This window comes from Myotis brandtii, unplaced genomic scaffold (genome assembly GCF_000412655.1).
Source record: "Myotis brandtii unplaced genomic scaffold, ASM41265v1 scaffold147, whole genome shotgun sequence".
Taxonomy (NCBI): domain Eukaryota; kingdom Metazoa; phylum Chordata; class Mammalia; order Chiroptera; family Vespertilionidae; genus Myotis; species Myotis brandtii.
The window spans coordinates 209,084-221,213 of record NW_005355292.1 but is presented as its reverse complement, the minus strand read 5'-3'; positions in this window follow the sequence as shown (position 1 = coordinate 221,213).

Genomic DNA, 12,130 nt, shown 5'->3' with positions numbered 1-12,130 from the left:
CGTCCCCGGCCACAGCCACAGCCACGAAGACCCTGAACAGGATGCCACCAGGAACCGGATGCGATGAAGAAAAGGGCTGAGGTTTGCACAGAAACTGACCAAGTCCACACACCCACGACTGCACCCCTGACTCATGCTGGCTCATGGTTTTTGGCCTTTAAGACTCTCAGTCGCTCGCCCTCGGGGATGGGGTTTTGAAGGGACAGCTTCCAGCTCTCCTTGCGCGAGGCCCTGCAGTGAAGCGACCCGAATTCCCCCACTGCACACAACAACAAGAACAAACAAAACCCCAAAGCACACAAAAGAGAACAACACCGTCATTTGAGGGATTTCGACTTTGTTTCAAACTGGAGCCCGTGTAGACAAAGCTCAAGTCAGGGACGTGAGCCAGGTCTCTGGTTTTGGTCAGGCTCCAGCCCGGAGGAATTCACTTTATTTTTCTTCTGCATTTCAGGGAATGGATCAGTAGAAGTGAACAGCCCAAACTCTATCTTGCTGCATAATAAATGGATGTTGGATGAAATGCAATATCTGGACGTGAACATGTGGACAACAGATGATTTTTAGATGCGACTAACATACTCATTAGGCGTTTTTAGCAAAATCCTCCACGAGGCTTATTGTCCTGAAGTTGAAATACAAGAAGTCGCCTGTCTAGTGTGCTCTTCCGAAACCTGAAGTTTAACTTGAATCCCTTTGAAGTCGTTTATTATGATTAATGAATCATTTCAACATTTTGCTGCATTCAAAGGCCCCCAATAAAAGATAAAATCGAGTTCCTTACTAATCAAGGATACCACAAAAGATTGGAAATCAGGCGAAAATGTGACCTGAGCAGTAATACTAAACTTAAAAACCTGTATCAATCACTACAAATTTCAAAAGAGTTTGGAAACATTTAAGACTTTTCAGAAGTGCATACCACTGATGCCAGGAAGGACTTGGGAAATATTTGGGTGCTATTTGTAATGGAAGTAAAGCCAGTTGGTTGCTTTTCTTGAGCGAATGTTTTGCAATAGTTTGGCATCACAAAGCCAGGACGGAGAAAGGCCTTTTCTAATTGTCCATTTTTGAGTTGAGAGTCCCAGGATAGGGCTGGGTTTCGTCCCCATGTTTGTGTCACAACTGATGGGACAATACTCACTTTTGTTAGGGAGGCCGGTCTTTGTCCGGGTAGGGAAGGTCATTGCACAAAGACTCAGATTTTGGGGTTCTTGGGAAGGACTGCCGAGGACCCAACTTATTCTACATTTCAGTCTCAACGCCCTGAGATGATCTCCATGAGATGTCGCACTGTAGAGCTCGAGACTCCAATGCCAGCACCCCGGGAGAGGCTTAGGACAGTTCATGTGGGAGCCACCAGCAGAAGCGCTGCCCAGCCCAGGGGCCAGTGGGCACAGTGATTGCCAACCAGTCTAGTGAACAGAGCAGACTGACCACCAAGACAAGGCAGGAATCCAGACCACACCTTGAAAACAAATTCCAAAGTGGTTTTGAAGTGAAGATAAGGAAATTCCTGGTGCCTCACCATCAAACTTTCCTCCTATTATAACCAGGACTTGAAGCCCTACACAGTGTGTCAGATAGGACCGCCATTGTCATGACGCTTGTCTCATTATGCTACTTCCTGGGTCAGAAGTCTTCACTGACCCTCCCTTTGCTTTAGGGGACGGTCCACTGTGTTTCCGTGTTGGCAGGCGTATGTCCCTTACTCCCCAACATTAATTCTTTACCAGAGTCCAAGGTCCCCCAAGTGCATTGCACCTTCAATCTGCCTGCCGCAGCACCTTTGCTGAGGCCACTTACCAAGCCCCAGAACGATTCTCTTTGTTTGCTCTTGTCCAGTGGAAACTTGGCCTAGAGTCAAAGACCCCCTCTCATTCTCACCACCTCTAGGATCACCCACGGTGGGTGCCCCAGTTTCCTCTCTTACACCTTTCAAAAGTCCATGTTGTCTAATGCTGTCACCATCGGTACCTGTTGAGAACCCCGGGCAGCTGTAAGCTCATCAGCACAGAACGCCTCGCATGTGTAGCGCTGTTGAGCACATCGTGTTGAGCTAACTGTGAATTATGCCTCGTGTCACTTGGTACCTAAAGTAGTGTCCACATAAACACGTTCATCCATTTGTCTATTCTCTCTGTGTTGACCACTCGCTCTGTCCAGCTCTGTGCTTGTCCCTAGAAGTGCAGCAATGAGCAATGAAGTCATGGGGCTTGTCTTTGCAGAGTTTATAACCTCGTGGGGAAAAGAACTAGTACTGGAGGCTTGCTCCGTGCCGGTCATTCTGCTAAGTACTCGCTCACAGTCTCTTACTGAGACCCATTACCACCCTTGGAGGTAAGCAGTATCGGCCCTTCTCACAGACCAGGGTGCTGAAGCTTAGCACGCCTGTTCGGTTAACTCGTCCAAAGCCCGCTGGCTATGGAGTGGGAGAGCGGGAGCTTGACTTGGTTTGACACCAGCGCTTGTGGTTTTTAACCACCACATGAGATAATTACCGATATTGTAGGGATGACAAATACCACAAATGTTGTGTGTGAGTTTCCTGTGGTGCTATGACAAAAATTAGCACAAAACTGCGTGGTTTTATAATAACGCAGATTATAAGATCTATAGGTCAGAAATTCAACATGGGTCTCACCAGGCTAAAGCAAGTTGTAGGCATGATTTCACTGCTTTTGGAGGCTCTGGGACAGCGATTTTCAACCCTTTTCATCTCATGGCACACAAACTAATTACTAAAATTCAATGGCACACCAAAAGTATTTTTTGCTGATCTGACGAAGTAAGTATAATTCTGAGTCATTCACACTGGATGGCTCTTGTCATTTTTTTATTTGGCAATCTAAGGGAGATTGTCCCTTAATGCCTCTGTCTAAAGAGGTAGGTATTGCATGTTTTAAAAATTCAACTGCAGCCAGCAAGCTTGCTTCTCTCTGACCAGCCCTCTGTCCTCACGGGTCTCTGTGACCACAGGCTAGAAACTTCCCCTACGTCTAAGGACTCATGTGATGACATCAGGCCCATCCTGACCCTCCCGGGCAGTTTCCCCATCTCAGGATTCTTTTTTAAAAAAAATATATTTTATTTTTTTTATTTTTTTATTTTTTTTTACAGAGAGGAAGGGAGAGGGATAGAGAGTTAGAAATATCGATGAGAGAGAAACATCGATCAGCTGCCTCCTGCACACTCCCTACTGGGGATGTGCCCACAACCAAGGTACATGCCCTTGACTGGAATTGAACCTGGGACCCTTGAGTCTGCAGGCCGATGCTCTATCCATTGAGCAAAACTGGTTTTGGCCCATCTCAGGATTCTTAATCACATCTGCGTAGTCCTTCTTGCCACGTGAGGTAAAATAATCACAGGTTCCAAAGATTAGGGCTTGGATATCTGGGGGCGGGGGGCACATTATTCTACTGACCATGCTGTAGGGGGTGTAACAAGGGAGCAAACTGGAGGTGGAGGGATTGCTCAGGCAGCCTGGGAGGGTCAGGCACCCCAAACCGAGGGCTGAGGAGGTGTGAAGCCCCTGCAGAACCACCGAGCTGGGGCCTTCGCAGGTCCGAGGAGAGGCCTGATGGGGGACAGTGGCCGTGGCTGCAGCTGGAGAGGGGGGCAGGGACCAGGTCCCGAGGAACCTGCCTGGCAGACAGGATGGACTCTGTCATGATCGGGGAGGAACGGGCAGTCGGTGAAAGGGTCAGGTAGCAGACAGGATTGATTTGATTTCCAGATCCCGGGTTTGTGGGGAGCAAGAGTGGAAGCAATGAGGAGGGTGTTCTGACAGTTCAGGTCGCAGACGCGGGTGGCCTGGGCCAGGCGGGTGCTACTGCAGGCCGAGGGAGGCCGGTCTGGGCGCCTGCGTGGAAGTGGAGGCGAGGGACAGACTTCCAGGTTTCTAGGTGGGACAATGGGCGGGGCCTTCACGCTGACACGATGGCAGCTGCAGGAAGACCAGGCTTGGTCAGGGCCATGATCAGAGCCAGTGGCTGCAGGAGGAGCAAATAACATTAACAGAAGAAGAAATTCCTCTTAGGGACCAGAGGCCAGGGCTGCGTGGGCAGGACCACGGCAACAGTAGACAGAGTCACTCATTTGGGCTCTTCTGATTGAATATTTATAAAGCCCACATAGCTCTAAGGGGGCCCACGTGCATGAGGCCGGAACGTCTTCTGGAAAACTATGCTGACCGAACATTCTGATGGTTGGTTCAGTTTGATTAAGGGCAGCAGATTCGTTATATTTCAGCCTGTCCATCTTGACCACCAGACATTCTTTCCCCCTTTGTACACGGCGCCTGTATGTGGGTTACACTCATCTCCTGGTTCTTCTCTGCCTGGTGAGTCTGATTCTTTGGGCACAATAGCAGTCCTTGCTCTTTAAGAAGACTCATTTGGTTTTCCAGTAAATACATATAGCGTCACACATTTGAACAGAATTAACATTGTGCAAACAGAAGATCTTTGGGAAGTATGTTTGGGTATGAGTCAATTATGGGACTAACCAAGAAAAGACAACCCACAGGGCACCCTGGAATTCACAGAATTGCGTGCAGGCACGATGAGCTGGCTTAGATCTCACAGTATGACCAAACCTACTAATACGTTAGGGTTAGAAGCTCCACATGAGAAAAGGATGAATGGAGTGACTGTTCCTGGCAAAGCAAGAACACGTCTGAATGCCCACTGGTCTCCCACTCATCCCGGGGACGGCGCTGTCTCACACGGGGGATGGTTGGGCGCCCCGTCTTCATGGAGAGACTTCCCTTTTGCTCCTTCCTTTAGTCTGTTTCAGTGGTTCTCTAACTGCAGCGAGCATACGAATGACCACGCAGGGATCTCATGCTGCGTTCCCAATGTGACACAATTTCAAGGGGACTGCCGACTTTGACTTTTGCCTTCGATGCTGATTTTAGAACATAAGCTCCATATGGATTGTTGGGACGCAGCACAGCATGGGACTAGATTCCAAGTCTGAGGTTGGGGGGTGTTTCGGCACCTGCCCCAGGAGCAGAAGGGCTGGGGTTAGAGGCGGCAGGGAGCTGCTCCGTGGTGAAATTGATCAAACCGTTAGAAGATGGGGAGCGCTCTGTGGTCATTTTCAGGTAAACAAACCGTGGGAGAGCAAAACAGCGGAGACTTTCCCATTAACTGTCACCCGTCAGTGCACGAATGCGGGGACCTAGGAGACATGCGGAGCGATTCCGCGCCACGTGCAGGACCATGAGCGCACCGAGGGCTGTGCAGGCAACGCCTGTGTACTTTGTAGAGACAGGTACTGGGGCCACCACACACTCATGGTGCACACGTATGTCCCAGGCTTCCTCAGCAGTCACACCATCACCTGCCATTTCAAAGGCATTTAATTAGAAATTCTGTGACTTTGTATCATTTTGGTTATATTTATTTTCAATGTTATTTTTAAATATATTTTTATTGATTTCAGAGAGGAAGGGAGCGGGAGAGAGAGAGAGAGAGAGAGAGAGAGAGAGAGAGAAGAGAGAAGAGAAGAGGAAAGGAGAGGAGAGGAGAGAAGAGGAGAGAGGAGAGAGAAACATCAGTGATGAGAGGAAATCATTGATTGGCTGCTTCCTGCACGCCTCACACTGGGGATGGAGCCCGCAACCCAGCCACGTGCCCTTGACTGGAATCGAACCATGACCTCCTGGTTCGTAGGTTGATGCTCAACCACTGAGCCACGCTGGCCGGGCAGCAGTCACTTGATAGTCACACAGTCACCTGCCATGTTCAAATGCATTTATTAATTTGAAATTTTGTGTCTTTGTGTTATTTTGGTTATACTCATTTTCAATGTTATTTTAATTTATAGTTAGAGAAGTCCTCTAAGCTGAGGGAATCTATTCTTAGCTTTTGGTGGGTTGATCGTTAAGAAACATTATAATTTAAACCCCTCGGATCGAATGCATTTGGTGTTGAATAGGGATCACCCTACATAGTCCAGGCCACCCTCAAACACCTACTGTGCACAGTGGGCCCGAAAGATAAACAGATGAGCAATGTGGGAATTTTTTCTATAAAAAGGGTCCATGTCTTACTCACCTTGATGGAATATCACCATTATGCTATTTCCAAGCAAAATGATACAGCGTGACGCGCCCTTCATAGCTGCATTTGTGTATGCCAACTCCAGGGGAATGGCACCAACTGGGAAGTAAAGAAGTCCTTATTAATTCTGTGGTGTCCAAAGTGCTAACTTATAAATGGCATCAGATCCCGAAATCTCTGTATGTCTTCAACACATTTTGTATTAAACACATTATAAAATCCACTTAGTAAAAAAACGCACATGTGCCTTAACTGGTTTGGCTCAGTGGATAGAGTGTCGGCCTGTGGACTGAAGGGTCCCAGGTTCGATTCCGGTCAAGGGCACATCCCCAGTAGAGGGTGTGCAGGAAGCAGCTGATCGATGTTTCTCTCTCATCGATGTTTCTAACTCTCTATCCCTCTCCCTTCCTCTCTGTAAAAAAACAACAACAAAAACATATAAAAAACAAACAACAACAACAAAAAACCCACATGTAAAGTGAATTTAGCAGAAACACATCTTAAAAAACAGCCGCAAAGACAAAGCCTGGTGAAAAACAAATGAATAGAACCTGGGGAGGCCGCTGTCAGCGTGAACTTTGCCTCTCAAGCTGAGAGTCCCTTGTTAAGTGTGAAGAAGGTAACGGTCCGGCCTGCGCCTCTCTGTGGCCCTGCACACGCTGTGGGGTTGGCCCACCTGCTCACCTGCAGGCTCCGCATCTCGCACGTGCTCGGTAAGCATCTGAGGGATGGGAGGGAGGATGTGCTGCGGGGCGATTTCTATTGGATGGTCGTGCACCATCTAATGAGGGACTCAGCCCGTTGGCAGCTCTGGTAATTCTTGTGCCGCTCCAGGCACGTTGGCTGCAGAGCCTCCTCGTCGGTTGTGGAATGGACCACACGAGTGCTCGGTGCTTTCCTGGCTGCTGCCCACCGCTTCTGTTTCCAGCTCATCAGATGTATCCCTCTCAGCTCCCAGCTGTTTGCTGAAGCCCATCTCCCCGCAGGCTCGCCCGTGGGCCTCGAGCCTGTTCTAGCCCGTGTATTCAACAGCCAGTGTATTTCCACTGGTGACTGGGTCTGGAATGACTTCCATTTCCTCCCGCTCTGAGTCTGGGGAGCCCCAGAAGTCCTGCTCCCGTGTGGCCACTGTAGCCTTATCGTACCCTCTGCTCTCCTGAAAGCCTGGGGTGTGCATGGACGAGACTTCGTCGTCAGCTCCAGTCTGCACACTGGTTTCCCGCTGGGATTAGAGCTGTGCCCAGCCCCTGGCCATGAGGGTTTTGTCACCTCGAGTCTTGCATCCTTTTCTCTGCACAGGCTCTTGGCCCCCGGCTCTGAAACAGGCTGCGTTCCCAGAGGATGCGCAGTCACAGCTGGGCTGGCTTTCCACACAGTCTCAGTCTAGGTTTGCGTCTCCGTTCAGAACTCGGCAGAGTTCTTCATCTTTGTATAGGGAGTTGACTTTTTAGCTTTATGGGTTTGCTCAAAGCCAAATAATCTTGTTTTTCTTTTAATCTTTATTGTTGAAAGTATGACAGGGGTCCTCCCCCGCCCCTGTTAACCTCTTTCAGCCCATTCCAGTCCTCCTACCCCAGGCCCTCACCACCCTATTGTCTGTGTCCACAGGTTATGGAGATGAGCAAACACGTTCATTGGTTGATCTCTTCCCACCCACCCTCCCCTGCCTTCCCTCTGAGGTTCAACAGTCTGTTCATGATTTTATGAGTCTGGGTCTATTTTTGATCATCAGTTTATTTGGTTCATTAGATTCCACGTATGAGTGAGATCATGTGACACTTATCTTTCTCTGACTGAAAGCCAACTAGTCCTAATGATAACATCATTGAAATAGCTGCACTACTTTTTATTAAAATACACTCAATGCGTTAGGAATATTATTCAAGTAGATCTGGAAGTTGAAGTCTCGGGTTGGTTCATGCTGGGATCATGCTAAGCAATCTCACACGTGTCGTGACCCTGGTCCTTGGCCTTTGGTGCCATTTAGCAAGGGAACTCGGAGGCTTTGAGCTGGTTTATAGGTTTGTAGCACCTCACCGTGAAGTTTCCGTTAGCTTCTTTGTTGACTTTTTTAAAAACATACTTTGCCTTTGTCATTTGTCAGTCCAGGCACGAGATATAAGTGCTCCTTCCATCAGCACCAAGCACATGGGTGAGGGTGGCGCTGACCTGGACTTCAGGAGAGGGGAAAGTCCGGGGGGACTGAGCCACGGGACACTGGGCTTCTCGAGTTGGCATGGGCAACAGAAACCCCACAAACAGGTTAAAGTGTCGTAGGAGCGTGTAGGGGACAGCGCCTCCTTGGTCTCCTGTTCTCTCTGAGGTATCTCCCCATTACCCTTCGGAAGAGGAGTCGGGCTCGTTCCCCAGTGAAAAAGGCCACGTTCCTGGACGCAGGGCCTGGGTGCGCATGTCTATTTGCAGACACCCATCATTTGAAACCGACTCTGCAAACCACCAACCACCAGCCTCCCTCCTGCTCCTTGACTTCCCAGGCCCTCGTGGCGATTTTCACTGGTCACCATTGCCCACTCCAGGACCCAGTGTCGGGTGTTATAGTGGGTGTCTGTCTTTAGACCAAGCCCCCTCCCTTCCACAAGCAAAGCCATCCTGTGGGCCCCTCGGTGGGATTTTGGGTGAGTGATGATGATTGTAGTTTAAAGATGGATGTTCTATTATAAACACCACAGGCAATGCAGGCCAAGAAAGTAGGTTTGGGTCTGGTTGTTGGGGTAGAGGATGGCAGTTCTTTCCAATTCTTACAGAAAAAGCCAAGTGCTACGACCTAGTAGGAGGGGTTTGAGCACAGAGAGAAGGTTGAGAGTTGGACCAGAATACAGGATTAGGTAAAATTGGATGCTCCAGAGACTCGTAATGCTCACGGGCTGTCCTAACAATGCGACCTTTCCCAGCATCTTCATTCCCTAATGAAAAATTTGTGACATCTGCAATTGCATTTATCTTTTAAATTTCCTTCCTAACCATTGTTTCGCATACTCTGCTACTTCATTAGTAATGATTTTCCTGACAGTTCCCTTAAACATTCTCTGAATTCAGGTGGAGGAAGATGGATTTTTAACTAATCTTTTTTGGCACAAACATATATCACGGAGGAGACTAACTCTTCTTTCTATTTTTCATCTGTTTTCCTTGGTGTTATCTGACGTTAGGTTGCCAGAACAAATTTAAGTGGCGAGTGAGCAATAATTGCCTTGTGATAGGAAACGATGGGTAAGAATTGTTTTTTAATTCAGTAGATAGATGGTTTACTTCCTGCGTCTAAAATATTCAGTCGGCCGACGACGCCTTCAGCGGACAGGCGGTGGACATGCTCACGGACCTGGCCCATCTTCTGAAAATGGGGCTTTGTACCGAATGATGTGGGTGTGCTGACGTCACAGCTCAGGCTCCTGAATCAGCGCCCACGGCCCCTCCTGCGAATGCCGACCTTGTCCATCTGCCCGCACCCTTTCACTGACCCTCACTAGAACCCTCTTATCTGCGCCTGCCCCCTTCTGGTTAATTGAAGCTTTAAGTGGCTCGAATCTTTTAAAAATTCCATTTCAAAACCCACGTGGAGACCAGAGAGACAAACTCTCTAGAACCCCAGGCCCAATCTGCACCAAGGCCTGTGAAGACGGGACCGTTGGCCATGGCCACGGCCTTCTCCGTAGAAGCGGAGGCTCCACAGGGATCACAACGGTCAGAAACCTGGCCCACACGGGGCGGGGATGCTGAGCTGCCTTCTGTTGCAGACAGACCTCAGCGTCCGAGAGTTGAGGCAGGATGGGGGTCCGAGTTCCAGAGGGGCGGCTGTTGACTTTCATGTTGTCGCCCCCTTCTGCGTCCTGTAGTTTGCCTGCCAGTCAGGGTTTCACGCTTCCTGTGGGGGCCCTGCTGCTCTGTATCTTTTTTTTTCTTGTTCGTGGAGACGAGGGGGAGAAAGCTTTTTAAATCGGAGGCTAACGTCCACGGGATTTTCATTTCAAAGTGGAGACATTTTCCTTCTTTCGCCATCGTGTGTGTGTGTGTGTGTGTGTGTGTGTGTGTGTGTGTGTGTGATGGATCCCAATTAGTCACAATTCTCTTTAAAATGTCTATACAGGCACAAGGCACATAATGGCAAAGAGGAGGTGACGTTCCCGGGACGATGCAGGCTGGACGGGTGCCCTTTCCTTCCTCGTGGAAAACGGGACGATGCGCGTGACTGTTCAGGATGGAGGTTAGCCCGGTGTGGGAGTCAGAAATCTAGACTTGACCTCTACGGCCCTAGGAGACTGTGGGCTTCTGTTTCCTGCCTTATAAAAGGTAGAGGCTGGCCTAAAAGATTTCTACAGTTCCCTCGACTCTGGCCTTCTACATATTTTGTAATTATTATAATAAATATTGCATGCTGCTTCAGGTCTCTGCTGCTCGGCTGAGCCCCGGGCAGGAGGACCGTGCCACCTCGTGACAGGCCTGGGGAAAGGTGTGTTTGTGGACAGGCGGGGGTGGGGGGGGGCGGGGGGGTGAGGGGCCTTGCCTTTTGGGGGCCGATCTTAAAGTGTATCTCCGGTCCTTGCATCGCTCCATCGGGGGAACAAGGGGACGAGCTGCGCGCCAAAGGAGGAGATTTTTCTTTAAGGAAATTAGGGCCGACTGAACCAGAGATTGGCTGCTATTATCGGACACTAATGGCCCCTGATAAGGGGTAATCAGATAGCCTGCCGAGCAGGGTTTAGTGCTAAGTAACCAGCTCCCGCCCTGCAGGAGACGGGCGGCAGGACGATGCTGGAATGGATTCTGTTCTCTGTAAATTTTTAATCAGCTCAAAAATTTTCATGGAACAATTTACCCTCCCACCCTCCTCCACCCTTTTACTTAGCTTCTTTGACCTTGACCTTAAGTGGAAATGAGACCATATATATTATACACACACACACACACACACGCACACACACACACACACACATATATGAAACATATTTATGAAATAATTATCAATTGCTAAGGAAAATTTTGCATAAATCACAGGACTTTTCCTATCGTTTTATGGCCGTAAGAGTCTGAGGGCTGTGTAGGTGAGCTTTCCTTAGCCGAGCATGTATGTTTTGTAAAATTGATCCTCGTGATTTTAAATATCAAGTTTCAGTGTTCTTATCACATCTATCGGCCTTGAGGAGGTGATGTCACAGGCAGCCGAGGGACTCTTTCTGACCCTCCCGGGGGGGGGGGGTAGACTCTGACATTTTAGTGTTTATCCGATGGCGATGCCGTCCCTGCATTTTAAGTCGCTGGGGCCCCGCATGTGTCTGTCACGGGGATGGAGATATTGCACGGACACTCACCGGTAAGCCTCCCATCCACACCTTATCGCGTTTCCTCCCCTGGACTCAAGTGGCAAGTGCGTGGCTGTCAGGATTTTTTCTTTCCCTGGACATTCTACCAGCTTCCTACCTGGGCAGCGTCCCTCCTTGGCAGCCGATGCAAAACCTAGTGAGGTCCCTGGAACTAGACACGGAGGTGGGGTTTACCATGTGGCATATTTTTCAAAAGCGCTTGCAGAAGGAACATGGGAGAAGCAGGCGTGGGCAGGAGACCCCCACCCAGGGTCCAGGCCTGGTAACACCTCTGCAAAGACGTGACCGCAGCAGGGGTAGCGCCACGTCACTAGCTGAGCATGGGAGCAGTGCTTCCAGCATCTTAAGGCGATCAGACATTCTGATAGTTACGATGTGCAGCAGCCGGGGAGTGAAGAAGAGCCGGGGGAACGTGCGGAAAGAGAGGGGTGTTTAAGCACAACAAAGGGAAACAGCGTCTGAGGGCGCCAGAGCTTTGTAACAACTTGGCGTCGCGCTCAGAGGCTTAATTTCAAGAGACATTTATCCTGCGATGGCGGGTGGTAATGCGCCAATAAGTCCCGTGCTTTGTGCTAAGGCAGAATTAATCGGGGGTTCCCCAGGCTGGTGATGCTGGGAGCGAGCACACTCCGGGCTGGGCCGGTGCCAGCGAGGGCTGCTGGGAGGTGTGGGGGGGATTCACCTCGCCGGGCCCTATTTTCATCATCTTTAAACGAAGGG